Below are 14,649 nucleotides of genomic sequence, written 5' to 3'. Positions count from 1 at the left end.
ACTCAGGTCTTTCAGTGCTCTGTCAAACTCTTCACGCAGTAGCGTATCTCCCATTTAGTCTTCATCTACATCCTCTTCCATTTCCATAATATTGTCCTCAAGTTCATCGCCCTTGTATAGACCCTCTATATACTCCTTCCACCTTTCTGCTTTCCCTTCTTTGCTTAGAACTGGGTTTCCATCTGAGCTCTTGATGTTCATACAAGTGGTTCTCTTATCTCCAAAGGTCTCTTTAATTTTCCTGTAGGCAGTATGTATCTTACCCCTAGTGAGATAAGCCTCTACATCCTTACATTTGTCCTCTAGCCATCGCTGCTTAGCCATTTTTCACTTCCTGTCGATCTCATTTTTCAGACGTTTGTATTCCTTTTTGCCTGCTTCACTTACTGCATTTTTATATTTTCTCCTTTCATCAATTAAATTCAATATTTCTTCTGTTACCCAAGGATTTCTACTAGCCCTCGTCTTTTTACCTACTTGATCCTCTGCTGCCTTCACTACTTCATCCCTCAAAGCTACCCATTCTTCTTCTACTGTATTTCTTTCCCCCATTCCTGTCAATTGTTCCCTTATGCTCTCCCTGAAACTCTGTACAACCTCTGGTTCTTTCAGTTTATCCAGGTCCCATCTCCTTAAATTCCCACCTTTTTGCAGTTTCTTCAATTTTAATCTACAGGTCATAACCAATAGATTGTGGTCAGAGTCCACATCTGCCCCTGGAAATGTCTTACAATTTAAAACCTGGTTCCTAAATCTCTGTCTTACCATTATATAATCTATCTGATACCTTTTAGTATCTCCAGGGTTCTTCCATGTATACAACCTTCTATCACGATTCTTAAACCAAGTGTTAGCTATGATTAAGTTGTGCTCTGTGCAAAATTCTACCAGGCGGCTCCCTCTTTCATTTCTTAGCCCCAATCCATATTCACCTACTACGTTTCCTTCTCTCCCTTTTCCTACACTCGAATTCCAGTCACCCATGACTATTAAATTTTCGTCTCCCTTCACTATCTGAATAATTTCTTTTATTTCATCATTCATTTCTTCAATTTCTTCGTCATCTGCAGAGCTAGTTGGCATATAAACTTGTACTACTGTAGTAGGTGTGGGCTTCGTATCTATCTTGACCACAATAATGCGTTCACTATGCTGTTTGTAGTAGCTTACCCGCACTCCTATTTTCCTATTCATTATTAAACCTACTCCTGCATTACCCCTATTTGACTTTGTGTTTATAACCCTGTAGTCACCTGACCAGAAGTCTTGTTCCTCCTGCCACCGAACTTCACTAATTCCCACTATATCTAACTTTAACCTATCCATTTCCCTTTTTAAATTTTCTAACTTACCTGCCCGATTAAGGGATCTGACATTCCACGCTCCGATCCGTAGAACGCCAGTTTTCTTTCTCCTGATAACGACATCCTCTTGAGTAGTCCCCGCCCGGAGATCCGAATGGGGGACTATTTTACCTCCGGAATATTTTACCCAAGAGGACGCCATCATCATTTAATCATACAGTAAAGCTGCATGCCCTCGGGAAAAATTACGGCCGTAGTTTCCCCTTGCTTTCAGCCGTTCGCAGTACCAGCACAGCAAGGCCGTTTTGGTTATTGTTACAAGGCCAGATCAGTCAATCATCCAGACTGTTGCCCTTGCAACTACTGAAAAGGCTGCTGCCCCTCTTCAGGAACCACACGTTTGTCTGGCCTCTCAACACATACCCCTCCGTTGTGGTTGTACCTACGGTACGGCTATCTGTATCGCTGAGGCACGCAAGCCTCCCCACCAACGGCAAGGTCCATGGTTCATGGGGGGGGGGGGGCGCTTCAAGATATCACTTACAATTTCTCCCGTATACCACGCCAGAGTGACTTGGGTGTTTTCTGCATGGTCATTGCAAGACTGATCTGAGTTTTTTTTTTCATCTAAACAGCCAAGTATGACTTGTTCTGTCAATGTTTCTGTAGCGCTATCTACTTCTACCCATGTTTTAAACTATAATGGTTATAGCTCCCGTAGAAGAATGTAAAAAAAAATATCAATTGTGAAAATTACGTTTTTGATTATGAGTGGTTTTCGAGTTTTGCGTACACTACTTATTATACGTACCTGTGATCTAAGGGTAGCATCCCTCATAAATAATCAAAACGTCCACGGTCCCGAGTTTGAACCCCACTATCGCCTAAACTTTGAATAAAAATCATCAGCAATCCGACCGGAAAACCTGCGGCGTAAAGAGTCAGACTCTCTTAGCCAATGGACTTCTCAAAACGGGGGATCAGCGAGCAGAGTTTCAGAGCACCCTGTTGCTCTTGTCATGCGAAACTACTGTAAAGGCGGAAGAATCAGCAATGATCAGCGACATGAGGGAATTGAAATTACAAACTTTTTTTTTTTTTTTTTTTTTCCTTCAGTCTACTGACTGGTTTGATGCGGCCCGCAACGAATTCCTTTCCTGTGCTAACCTCTTCATCTCAGAGTAGCACTTGCAACCTACGTCGTCAATTATTTGCTTGACGTATTCCAATCTCTGTCTTCCTCTACAGTTTTTGCCCTCTACAGCTCCCTCTAGTACCATGGAAGTCTTTCCCTCATGTCTTAGCAGATGTCCTATGATCCTGTCCCTTCTCCTTATCAGTGTTTTCCACATACTCCTTTCCTCTCTGATTCTGCGTAGAACCTCCTCATTCCTTACCTTATCAGTCCACCTAATTTTCAACATTCGTCTATAGCACCACATCTCAAATGCTTCGATTCTCTTCTGTTCCGGTTTTCCCACAGTCCATGTTTCACTACCACACAAAGCTGTACTCCAGACGTACATCCTCAGAAATTTCTTCCTCAAATTAAGGCCGGTATTTGATATTAGTAGACTTCTCTTGACCAGAAATGCCTTTTTTGCATAGCGAGACTGCTTTTGATGTCCTCCTTGCTTCGTCCGTCATTGGTTATTTTACTGCCTAGGTAGCAGAATTCCTTAACTTCATTGACTTCGTGACCATCAATCTTGATGTTACGTTTCTCGCTGTTCTCATTTCTACTACTTCTCATTACCTTCGTCTTTCTCCGATTTACTCTCAAACCATACAGTGTACTCATTAGACTGTTCATTCCGTTCAGCAGATCATTTAATTCTTCCTCACTTTCACTCAGGATTGCAATGTCATCAGCGAATCGTATCATTGATATCCTTTCACCTTGTATTTTAATTCCACTCCTGAACCTTTCTTTTATTTCCATCATTGCTTCCTCGATGTACAGATTGAAGAGTAGGGCCGAAAGGCTACAGCCTTGTCTTACACCCTTCTTAATACGAGCACTTCGTTCTTGATCGTCCACTCTTATTATTCCCTCTTGGTTGTTGTACATATTGTATATGACCCGTCTCTCCCTATAGCTTACCCCTACTTTTTTCAGAATCTCCAACAGCTTGCACCATTTTATATTGTCGAACGCTTTTTCCAGGTCGACAAATCCTATGAAAGTGTCTTGATTTTTCTTTAGCCTTGCTTCCATTATTAGCCGTAACGTCAGAATTGCCTCTCTCGTCCCTTTACTTTTCCTAAAGCCAAACTGATCGTCACCTAGCGCATTCTCAATTTTCTTTTCCATTCTTCTGTATATTATTCTTGTAAGCAGCTTCGATGCATGAGCTGTTAAGCTGATTGTGCGATAATTCTCGCACTTGTCAGCTCTTGCCGTCTTCGGAATTGTGTGGATGATGCTTTTCCGAAAGTCAGATGGTATATCGGCAGACTCATATATTCTACACACCAACGTGAATAGTCGTTTTGTTGCCACTTCCCCCAACGATTTTAGAAATTCTGATGGAATGTTATCTATCCCTTCTGCCTTATTTGACCGTAAGTCCTCCAAAGTTCTTTTAAATTCCGATTCTAGTACTGGATCCCCTATCTCTTCTAAATCGATTCCTGTTCCTTCTTCTATCACATCAGACAAATATTCACCCTCATAGAAGCTTTCAATGATTTCTTTCCACCTATCTGCTCTCTCCTCTGCATTTAACAGTGGAATTCCCGTTGCACTCTTAATGTTACCACCGTTGCTTTTAATGTCACCAAAGGTTGTTTTGACTTTCCTGTATGCTGAGTCTGCCCTTTCGACAATCATATCTTTTTCGATGTCTTCACATTTTTCCTACAGCCATTTCGTCTTAGCTTCCCTGCACTTCCTATTTATTTCATTCCTCAGCGACTGGTATGTCTGTATTCCTGATTTTCCCGGAACATGTTTGTAGTTCCTCCTTTCATCAATCAACTGAAGTATTTCTTCTGTTACCCATGGTTCCTTCGCAGCTACCTTCTTTGTACCTATGTTTTCCTTCCCAACTTCTGTGATGGCCCTTTTTAGAGATGTCCATTCCTCTTCAACTGTACTGCCTTCTTAGCTATTCCTTATTGCTGTATCTATAGCGTTAGACAACTTCAAACGTATCTCGTCATTCCTTAGTACTTCCGTATCCCACTTCTTTGCGTATTGATTCTTCCTGACTAATGTCTTGAACTTCAGCCTACTCTTCATCACTACTATATTGTGATCTGGGTCTATATCTGCTCCTGCGTACGCCTTACAATCCAGTATCTGATTTCGGAATCTCTGTCTGACCATGATGTAATCTAATTGAAATCTTTCAGTATCTCCCGGCCTTTTCCAAGTATACCTCCTCCTCTTGTGATTCTTGAACAGAGTATTCGCTATTACCAGCTGAAACTTGTTACAGAACTCAATTAGTCTTTCTCCTCTTTCATTCCTTGCCCCAAGCCCATATTCTCCTGTAACCTTTTCTTCTATTCCTTCCCCTACAACTGCATTCCAGTCGTCCATGACTATTAGGTTTTCGTCCCCATTTACATACTGCATCATATTTTCAAGATCCTCATGCACTTTCCCTATCTGTTCATCTTTAGCTTGGACGTCGGCATGTATACCCGAACTATCGTTGTCGGTGTTGGTCTGCTGCCGATTCTGATTAGAACAACCTGGTCACCGAACTGTTCACAGTAACACACCCTCTGCCCTACCTTCCTATTCATAACGGATCCTACACCTTTTATATCATTTTCTGCTGCTGCTGATATTACCCAATACTCATCTGACCAGAAATCCTTGTCTTCCTTCCACTTCACTTCACTGACCCCTACTATATCTAGATTGAGCCTTTGCATTTCCCTTTTCAGATTTTCTAGTTTCCCTACCACGTTCAAGCTTCTGACATTCCACGCGCCGACTCGTATAACGTTATCCTTTCGTTGATTATTCAATCTTTTTCTCCCCCTTGGCAGTCCCCTCCCGGAGATCCGAATGGGGACTATTCCGGAATCTTTTGCCAATGGAGAGATCATCATGACACTTCTTCAATTACCGGCCATATGTCCTGTGGATACACGTTACGTGTCTTTAATGCAGTGGTTTACATTGCCTTCTGCATCCTCATGTCGTTGATCATTGCTGATTCTTCCGCCTTTAGGGGCAATTTCCCACCCCTAGGACAAGAGAGTGCCCTGAACCTCTATCCGCTCCTCCGCCCTCTTTGACAAGGCCGTTGGCAGAATGAGGCTGACTTCTTATGCCGGAAGTCTTCGGCCGCCAATGCTTATTATTTATCAAAATTTAGGCAGTGGCGGGGATCGAACCCGGGACCGAAGACGTTTTGATTATGAATCAAAGACACTACCCCTTGACCACAGGTTACACTGCATTAATGACACTACATTAAAGACACACAATGTGTATCCATAAGACATGTGGCTTGTAATTGAAAAAGTGTCACGATGATTTCTCCATAAAGATTCTGAATAGTCCCCCATTTGGAACTCCAGGAGGGGGTGAGAAAGGGACCGGTAACCATAAAGAAAAGATTCAGTAGCCAACCAAAGAATAACAATTTGGGGCGTGAATTATCAGAACCTTGAAGGTGGTAGAGATGCTAGAAATTTGAAACGGGAAATACTAAGGCTCAGTCTAAATATTCTGGTGGTCACTATAGTGTAATGGAAAGAAGATAAGGACATCTGGTCAGATGAGTATGAGATAACATCAACAGCAGCAGAATGTGGTTCAACTGAAGTAGGATTCATTATGAATAGGAAGGTCAAGGAGAGAGTGAGTAATGTTGAACAGTTCAGTGACACGATTGTTCTCAACACAGCCAACAGCAAACCAAAACGAACAATAGTAGTTCAGGTATACATGTCGACGTCGCAAGCTGAGTTTGAAGAGGTAGAGAAAGTACATGACGATATTGAAACATGGGAATCTAATAGTCATGTGGGACTGGAATGCGATTGTAGGGAAGGGAGTAGAAGAAATGATTACGGGAGAATATGGGCTTGGTATCAGGAATGAGAGAGGAAACAAACTAATTGAGTTCTGGTATACATTTCAGCTAGTAATAGCGAATAACCTGTTCAAGAATCGCAAGAGAAGGAGGTATACTTGAAAATACCAAGAGATACGGGATCTACATCTACATCTACGTGATTACAATGCTATTCACAATAAAGTGCCTGTCACAGGGTTCAATGAACCACCTTCAAACTGTCTCTCTACCGTTCCACTCTCGAACGGCACGCGGGAAAAATGAGCACTTGAATTTTTCTGTGCGAGCCATGATATGTCTTATTTTATCGTGATGATCATTTCTCCCTATGTAGATGGTTGCCAACAGAATGTTTTCGCAATCGAAGGAGAAAACTGGTGATTTAAATTTCATGAGAAGGTCCCGTCGCAACGAAAAACACCTTGTTTTAATGATTACCACTCCAATTCACGTTTCATGTATGTGACACAATCTCCCCTATTTCGTGATAATACAAAACGAGCTGCCCTTCTTTGTACATTTTAGATGTCATCCGTCAGTCCCACCTGATGCGGATCCCACACCGCACAGCAATACTCCAGAATAGGGCGGACAAGCGTGGTGTAAGCAGTCTCTTTAGGGGACCTGCTGCACCTTCTAAGTGTTCTGCCAATGAATCGCAGTCTTTGGTTTGCTCTACCCTCAACATTATCTATGTGATCGTTACAATTTAGGTTATATGTAATTGTCATCCCTAAGTATTTAACTAATTTCAGTTAGATTACATCATGCTCAGGAAGAGATCCCGAAATCAGGTATTGAACTGTGAGGCACAACCAGGAGCAGATCTTAGACTGAAGTTTAGTATTGATGAAGAGTAGGCTGAAGTTTAAGAGACTAGTTAGCAAGAATCAGTGCTCAAAGAAGTGGGATACGGATTACTAAAAAATGAAGAGATACGCTCGAAATTCTCTGAGGCTATAGATACTGCGATAAGGAACAGCTCAGAAGGCAGTTCAGTTGAAGACGAATGGACAGCTCTAAAAATGGCAATCACAGATATGGGAAAGAAAGCTGTAGGTACGAAGAAGGTAGCTGTGAAGATACACTGGGTAACACAAAAAATACTTCAGTTGATCAACGGAAGAAGGAAGTACAAAAATGGTGTAGGAAAATTCAAGAGTAGAGAGATGTCGGTCTTCTAGCCAGCATCAGCTGTGCCATCGTGAGAACCAAATTCTGCTTTTCTCCCGGCTACACTGCAAGCTATGCTTTCAATGCAAGATGGCAACTCCTAACAACTTGCCACCCCTTATGAACCGAGAATTACTTTCAAGTACATCGATGTTCATATAACGACCAAATTATTACCTCAACGTAATTTTAACTAAATAGGCGAAAACTAATTACACAAGGATTCTTTACAAAATTATGAATGCGAAAAAGATTATTGAAAAACGAAAATTTAGGAAACAGTTAATTCTGTTGCAGTAATAAATGCAACTTTTATGGCTTGGATTTGATAACAATACATCGAAATTATCTACAAAAATTGTTACAGAATAACATGTTTCCTACAAAATTCAATTTTTTGATTATTTTCAAAGAAGTAAATGTCCTTTTGCTAAAAATTATTACAAGTGAAATTTTTATTTCTCTTCACGTTATGTTAAGATTGTACTTTTCCATTTTCAACGTAAAAATAAGTTTTAGTAACGAAAATACTACTAAATTACTGAACTGAAACAACCTTTATATAAAAGACACTTTATTAAAAATGTAAGCTGTTCTGAAATTCTGTATGGTGAGCGTTCATAAGAAAACTTTTAGAACATTACATAAGCCACACTATGAATAGGTTCTATTTCCGGAGGGCGTCTCTATTTTAACTAAGTTCACTTTTTCACAAAAGCGCTATGGCCACGTTCCTTAAAATTACCTACTCGACATTGGTATGAGAGGGGACCGTTTCCCATATTTCACAAAATTTTTCGCTGTTGTGAGAGTCTACAAACATTTTCGACGCTTACTTTTCGATGAAACAGCATGGGAACTTCTTTTCACGTTTACTCTTACACCATCTCCATACCTGGGCACTTTACAAACATCAACGTCCACTCATCTGTCAAGCGCAATTGGCTCTCGTATCTAGTTTACATAACGGGCGTACGTGCAAAACACGGTACCTCTCATCCAAACAATCGCTACTTCGCTTCTTGCAAAGAACAATGTTATATATGTCTCTTCCAAATACGTCACTATTTGTTTCTTCACATAGTCGTTACATTTACAATTTTCTAGATGTCATTGACTTTGCCTACCCAGTAGTAACATTACTCCGTTAAACTATTATTCAGTATAAATTCTTTTTCAGAAAAATATTTTTCAGTAAAAAGTTAACTAAGCCTTACCAATCAAAAGTAAATGGTACTATCCCTATCTGAACCTAGCTAAGATTCCAAAACAGCTATCATTAAATCCACTCAACAAAATTAATGCTGGAAAATATCTGTCTTTACTATATAATTTCTTTGCTTCTGATCATAGATCTTTCCAGTTTTACTCTCAAACACTAGTAAACACATTTCTCAAATACAGGAAGTTTTTACATATTAAGGCTAACACCTACTGTTTCATAAGCTTTACATGTTGTTGTTGTTGTTGTCTTCAGTTCTGAGACTGGTTTGATGCAGCTCTCCATGCTACTCTACCCTGTGCAAGTTTCTTCATCTCCCAGTACCTACTGCAACCTACATCCTTCTGAATCTGCTTAATGTATTCATCTCTTGGTCTCCCTCTACGATTTTTACCCTCCACGCTGGCCTCCAATGCTATATTTGTGATCCCTTGATGCCTCAGAACATGTCCTACCAACCGGTCCCTTCTTCTGCTGCTACGGTCGCAGGTTCGAATCCTGCCTCGGGCATGGATGTGTGTGATGTCCTTAGGTTAGTTATGTTTAAGTAGTTCTAAGTTTAAGGGACTGATGACCTCAGCTGTTAAGTCCCATAGTGCTTAGAGCCATTTGAACCATTTTTGAAATAATATTGCCAACAACTCGGGATGTATGGTGTTCATCAAACACCTGACGTTGCAAAGAATGAGCGTCCTCTGAGGCCTGTTAGTTACTTCTGTCCACATCATCTTTCTGAGTACACTTGTACAAGTCAATAGTGTTGCGTAGTCCTAACGGTTTGCCTATAGGCATTTGCATGTGGCTTGTCCACTAGTCTAAACGGACTCAGATATTCATCTGTGCATTTCCTGGTTTCTGCAGAAAACTTTTTTGATTTTTCCTTAGTTTTAACGAGAACCATGTCTACAATTTGAAAACTTGTGGGAGGGGCCCTAGCATCGTGTTTTCCTTTTCTTTCCAAGACGTTCTTCCTAATGTTTGTCCTTGCTATTTTCTTTCTCTGTTCAATAGCCACTTCTGTTAGTGTAGGGAATTCTGCTAGCTCGAATAATAAATTATTAGGAATAATCCGACACACCAATTCTGTATGTGCAATTCCAGTGGTTCCATGCTTTAAGTGATCAACTGTTTCTTCAAAATATCCAAAATTGTTAGCCCAAGCTGAGTGTTTCTTATGGCAATATGTTCTGCAAAATCTGTTCAGAGCCTTCACTATTCGTTCACTCATATTACCTTCTGGTAGTTCTGCAGAGCTACGTCGTCAGTCCTCCCTATCCTTCTTTCATTGTCTAAACAGTACATCTTGATGCAGTCTATAATATTCTGCTGATTTTGGAAAATGTGGCTGACCTAATCAGGTTTTAACTAATTTCAGCTTATCATTTTTGTTTTTTTCTCTCCTAATGTGGTTACAAATTCCATTCAGTTGTTCCTACTCTTCAATGTGGATTGTCACGGTAAAAATGTGTACTTTTCCTGAATCTCGTCTTGGTTCTATTTTCTCTTGGTTTTCCTCTGCACTTTGCGACAATGCATCAGCTACCACATTCTCAGACCCCTCAATATATTTAATTTCTATATCAAACTGCTGAAAATACAATGACTAGCTGGTTAGTCCTTGGTGCCTTAACTTACAAGTTTACAAAAAGGTCAATGCGCAGTGGTAAGTGTCTGTGATTACTTTATTGCTGAATAGGTAACGTTAAGACTTCTGTAAACCAAATACAACATCGAGAGCTTGTAATTAGGATATGCCATAGTTCTTCTCAGCCTGTTAAACATCTTGTAGCAAACACTAATGTTTTGTGAACTTGTTATTCTCCTTCGTTTACAATTTGAAACAATTCCACCCCCAGACCATACTTGCATGCATTTGATGGTAGGCAGAAAGCCTTGCAGAAACTGGGATGACTCAAAATTTGACTGTTTATCAAAGCTGCCTTAAGTTCTTGAAATGCCCTCTGACACTCCCCTGTCCACCTGTACGGTGCATTATTTTTGAATAAATCTCTTAAACAAGATGCATTGAGTGATTGTCCCGGCATGAATTTTCGATAGAAGCCAAATAGTCCGAACTTTCCCATCAAGTCCTTTCTATTTTCAGGCGCTGTCAACTCTCTAGTAGCTTTTATCTTCTCAAGATCTGGCACTATTCCTTCTCCACTGACAATATATCCCAATAAGCTCACGCTTTCACAAAATACTTAACACTGTGGTCGCTTTTCATCAACTTCACGAGAACCGATCAAACACGCGGATTTCTTCATTTTTGTTCAGATTTGATCAGCGCGATTGAACATAGGTGTTTATCAGAATAATGCTCCGTGCGACTATTTAGACTCGTAGATCTCAGGCACAAAGTCCTACTCAAATCCGTGGGAAATGCTGAACTCCTATTGGCTAATATGTTAAGCAGCCAATCAGATCATCTCGAGCAGTTCTATACTCTCGATGTTTGTAACGTTAGCCAGTCGGCTTACTACAAGTAATTTAGAATAGGAATCTCGTAATTCAGAAATTCAATAAAATTCAATGACAACAAAATACAATTCCTATCCACAACATAAATTACTAATAATTTTAATATTCAACACGCCTTCTGGCTGCCTCTTACAATATCAACCTCACTCATACATAAGTCAAAATTCCCCTACTGCACAAAACTTTCTCACGCATACATTTACATAGTTTTAATAAAATATCATATTCTCAGTTTATGCATGTCCTCTGTTCACTCTTTCAGTCTCTCCAAAGCACTCACACAATCAAAACACAAGGAAATATTAATGTTACAAAGTAGTTTTAATTACGTCAATAATCTGTGATAATAAAACTAAACGAAATTTCAGAAAATTAGGTTAAATGAAGCTGTCCTCTTGGTTGCTGGTGCTGTACCACGGTTATTATGTGTTTAGGTAAAATCCGAAAGTACTGAAATTATTGTCTTGATTTTTTAACATCATGGTTGTTTTATCCATAGAATTTGGTATACCAAGTATGAAAAAGTTCGATTAAAATTTTATGGTACTTCTTCAGATACATAGACAGTGTGTGTAACAAATGGCACGCAGCGTTGTGCAAGTACAAGGCTCGCTCGGCCCAGCAGCCAGTGTCAGCTGTACCAACATGAGAACCAAAACTTGCTCTCCTTCCAGCTCCACGGCAAGTTACGCTTTCAGTGCAAGATGACAACCTGTAATAATTTTCTACGTTACATTGGGTGAATAGCAAACGAAGTATGTCAGGCTGGAGAGCCTGAGGAACCACAGTACGTGACTGGTCATTATCGATGCGAAGAAAAATGACACCTTGGTGAACTGCAATCACGTGACGACGGGCAAAATATCGGTGAACCTAAGACCTACGAATTTGTTTGTCTGAATGCTGCCAACCAGTGCGGATGTCGTGCAACAGATTCTGCAAATCAAGATCCGCTGCTGTGACCCGTGCAATTTCCCGGTGATTAAGCGGAAAGCTTTGCAAAGCATCTGCGTTGACATGCATAGAACAGGGACGATACACAATATCATATTGGCATTTCGACAAAAGAAGACCGTTGAAGTGTCTTCACTGTGCGAGTTAGAACTGACTGAGAAGGCTAAACAAAGATTGTAGAAGTCTACGTTCAGTTACCAAGAAAAATTTTCTGCCAAAAAGATATTGGAGAATGTTAGTGACACCAAAGGCAACGGAGAGAGCCTCCTTTCCAATTTGCGAATAGTTACACTGAGCTTTGTTCAATAACTTCGAAGCAAAGGAAATCGTCCTATCAATAGAGCCAGATTTATGCGACAAAACTAAACTGATGCCGTAAGTGCAAGCATCCATAGCCTAGAATACGGGTTTTGCTATATCAGTCGATCACTGAGCATACCACCTTTAGACGTCTGGAAAGCGGACTAACACTCTTCGACCAAACAAAAGGAACATTCTTCTTTCGCAAACGATGCAAGGGAGCCGCTATTTAAGCAGCGTTAGGAATATATCGGATGTAATAAGTGAGCTTTTCTTGCACACATTGCAAATCCAGCATACTGCGTGGAGGTGGAAGGTCATGGATACCAAGCAAATGTGATTGCAATTGCTGAACATCCTGTCTATTAATGACGTGTCCTAAGTAGCCAAGTTTAGTCTGAAGGAACACGAGTTTGTTTGAGACCAGCTGCAGACACCACTTGAAACTGAGTGCGAATATTACTAATGTGTTCTTCAGGAGTGCGACTTGAGACGACGATTTCATCTGAATAATTAGAACAAAAAGGAACTTTTGCAGTCAGCTGTTCCAGAAATCGCTGAAATACAGAGCGGCAGAAGGGGGAGGGGGGAGTTGGAGAGGGGGGGTGGAGAGGGGGGGGGGAGGAGTGCCAAACGGCAGTCTCAAAACTGTGAAGAGACCGAGATGAATGTTACCGAGAAAGACTTCTATCGATTGCTCATACAGAGGTATTTGTAAGCAAGCGTAGCGCAAATCAGTGTTGGGACAGTAGCAACCAGTTTTTCCGGCCGCGACAAGGGATAACTGTCAGTGACTGTTTGAGGATCACAGTTTTCTTAAAATCGGCTTACAACCGTAGTCTGCCGGAGGGCCTCTTTAGAATAACAAAAGGAGACGTCCACTGACTGGCAATAATAGATTCTAAGACCCCACTGTCTTGCGAAGCAGTAAGTTTCTGAGCCACCTGTTCTCGATGGCCGGCCGGAGTGGCCGAGCGGTTAAAGGCGCTACAGTCTGGAACCGCACGACCGCTACGGTCGCAGGTTCGAATCCTGCCTCCGGCATGGATGTGTGTGATGTCCTTAGGTTAGTTAGGTTTAAGTAGTTCTAAGTTCTAGGGGACTTATGACCACAGCAGTTGAGTCCCATAGTGCTCAGAGCCATTTGAACCATTTTTTTGTTCTCGATGAGCCCTAGGGACAGGACGAGCTCTAACAACCGTGACTGTGAATTGGCTGTCATTGTGACATGGGCAGGAAAATTATTTGCTTTGCGTAAATCCTCAGGCAACAAATCCTGAAGTTCTGCACATAATTTAGCAATACTATCCCGATGATAAAAGGAAGAAACAGGAAGTACATCTCCCTGACTGCCTAACTCAAACAAATCAAGAGTCTAGACCAAAAATATTAGCACTGTCTCGGGAGAAAAGCACCGTAAATGTCGTTGTCTTCGTCAAATTTCGGAAAGTTGCAGGAAGGCTACAAGTACCTAAGACAGAAATGTCTTGGCCGTTATACGCCGTCAGCATATGGTGCGATGTGCACAACTTAGGTTTCGAAGAAAATTCGTAAATGCTACAGTTGAGCAAAGTCACTGACTCTCTAGTGTCAAGTCACAAGCGGACCGGCCGGAGTGGCCGTGCGGTTATAGGCGCTACAGTCTGGAACCGCGTGACCGCTACGGTCGCAGGTTCGAATCCTTCCTCGGGCATGGATGTGTGTGATGTCCTTAGGTTAGTTAGGTTTAAGTAGTTCTAAGTTCTAGGGGACTGATGACCACAGTAGTTAAGTCCCATAGTGCTCAGAGCCATTTGAACCCATTTTAGAGCCACAAGCGGACCGATTGTTCAGCAACAGTGAGAGACACAAGAAGTTTTTAGTGTTCACATAGCACTGCAGATGAGTTGGGATCCAGTGAACGGGTATTACACTGTTGCTTTGCACTGATGACACTGTGAGGCTTTTTTCTGACATAGATTTGCTGGAAGGAGTAGCAGAAGGCAGTGTCTTTCGCTACTGTAAGCAGACAGACTTTCCACGACCCCTTTTGCTGAAAAAAAAAAAAAGGTCACTTCACACTACGAGTAAGAACGGCGAGCATGTGCCGTATTACAGCGAGGGTACGATTTCACACCTGTGCCAGAGGCGACACGTGTTTACCCTAACGCTGTGGCGGTGGACCGCTGGGCCT

At 41.3% G+C, this 14,649-nt stretch overlaps 1 non-coding gene across 1 annotated transcript; it reads left to right on the top strand.

Annotated features, from left to right (window-relative positions):
- Positions 1–13,436: 13,436 nt before the first annotated feature.
- On the top strand, positions 13,437–13,520 carry Trnas-gga (transfer RNA serine (anticodon GGA)). Its single transcript is given in 2 exon segments — positions 13,437–13,476; positions 13,486–13,520. It is a non-coding gene; the product is annotated as a tRNA-Ser (tRNA).
- Positions 13,521–14,649: the final 1,129 nt, after the last annotated feature.

The sequence above is a fragment of the Schistocerca cancellata genome, chromosome 1 (assembly GCF_023864275.1).
Source record: "Schistocerca cancellata isolate TAMUIC-IGC-003103 chromosome 1, iqSchCanc2.1, whole genome shotgun sequence".
Lineage (NCBI taxonomy): Eukaryota > Metazoa > Arthropoda > Insecta > Orthoptera > Acrididae > Schistocerca > Schistocerca cancellata.
Note: the sequence above shows the minus strand (reverse complement) of the source record. Positions and strands in the feature narration are given on the sequence as shown.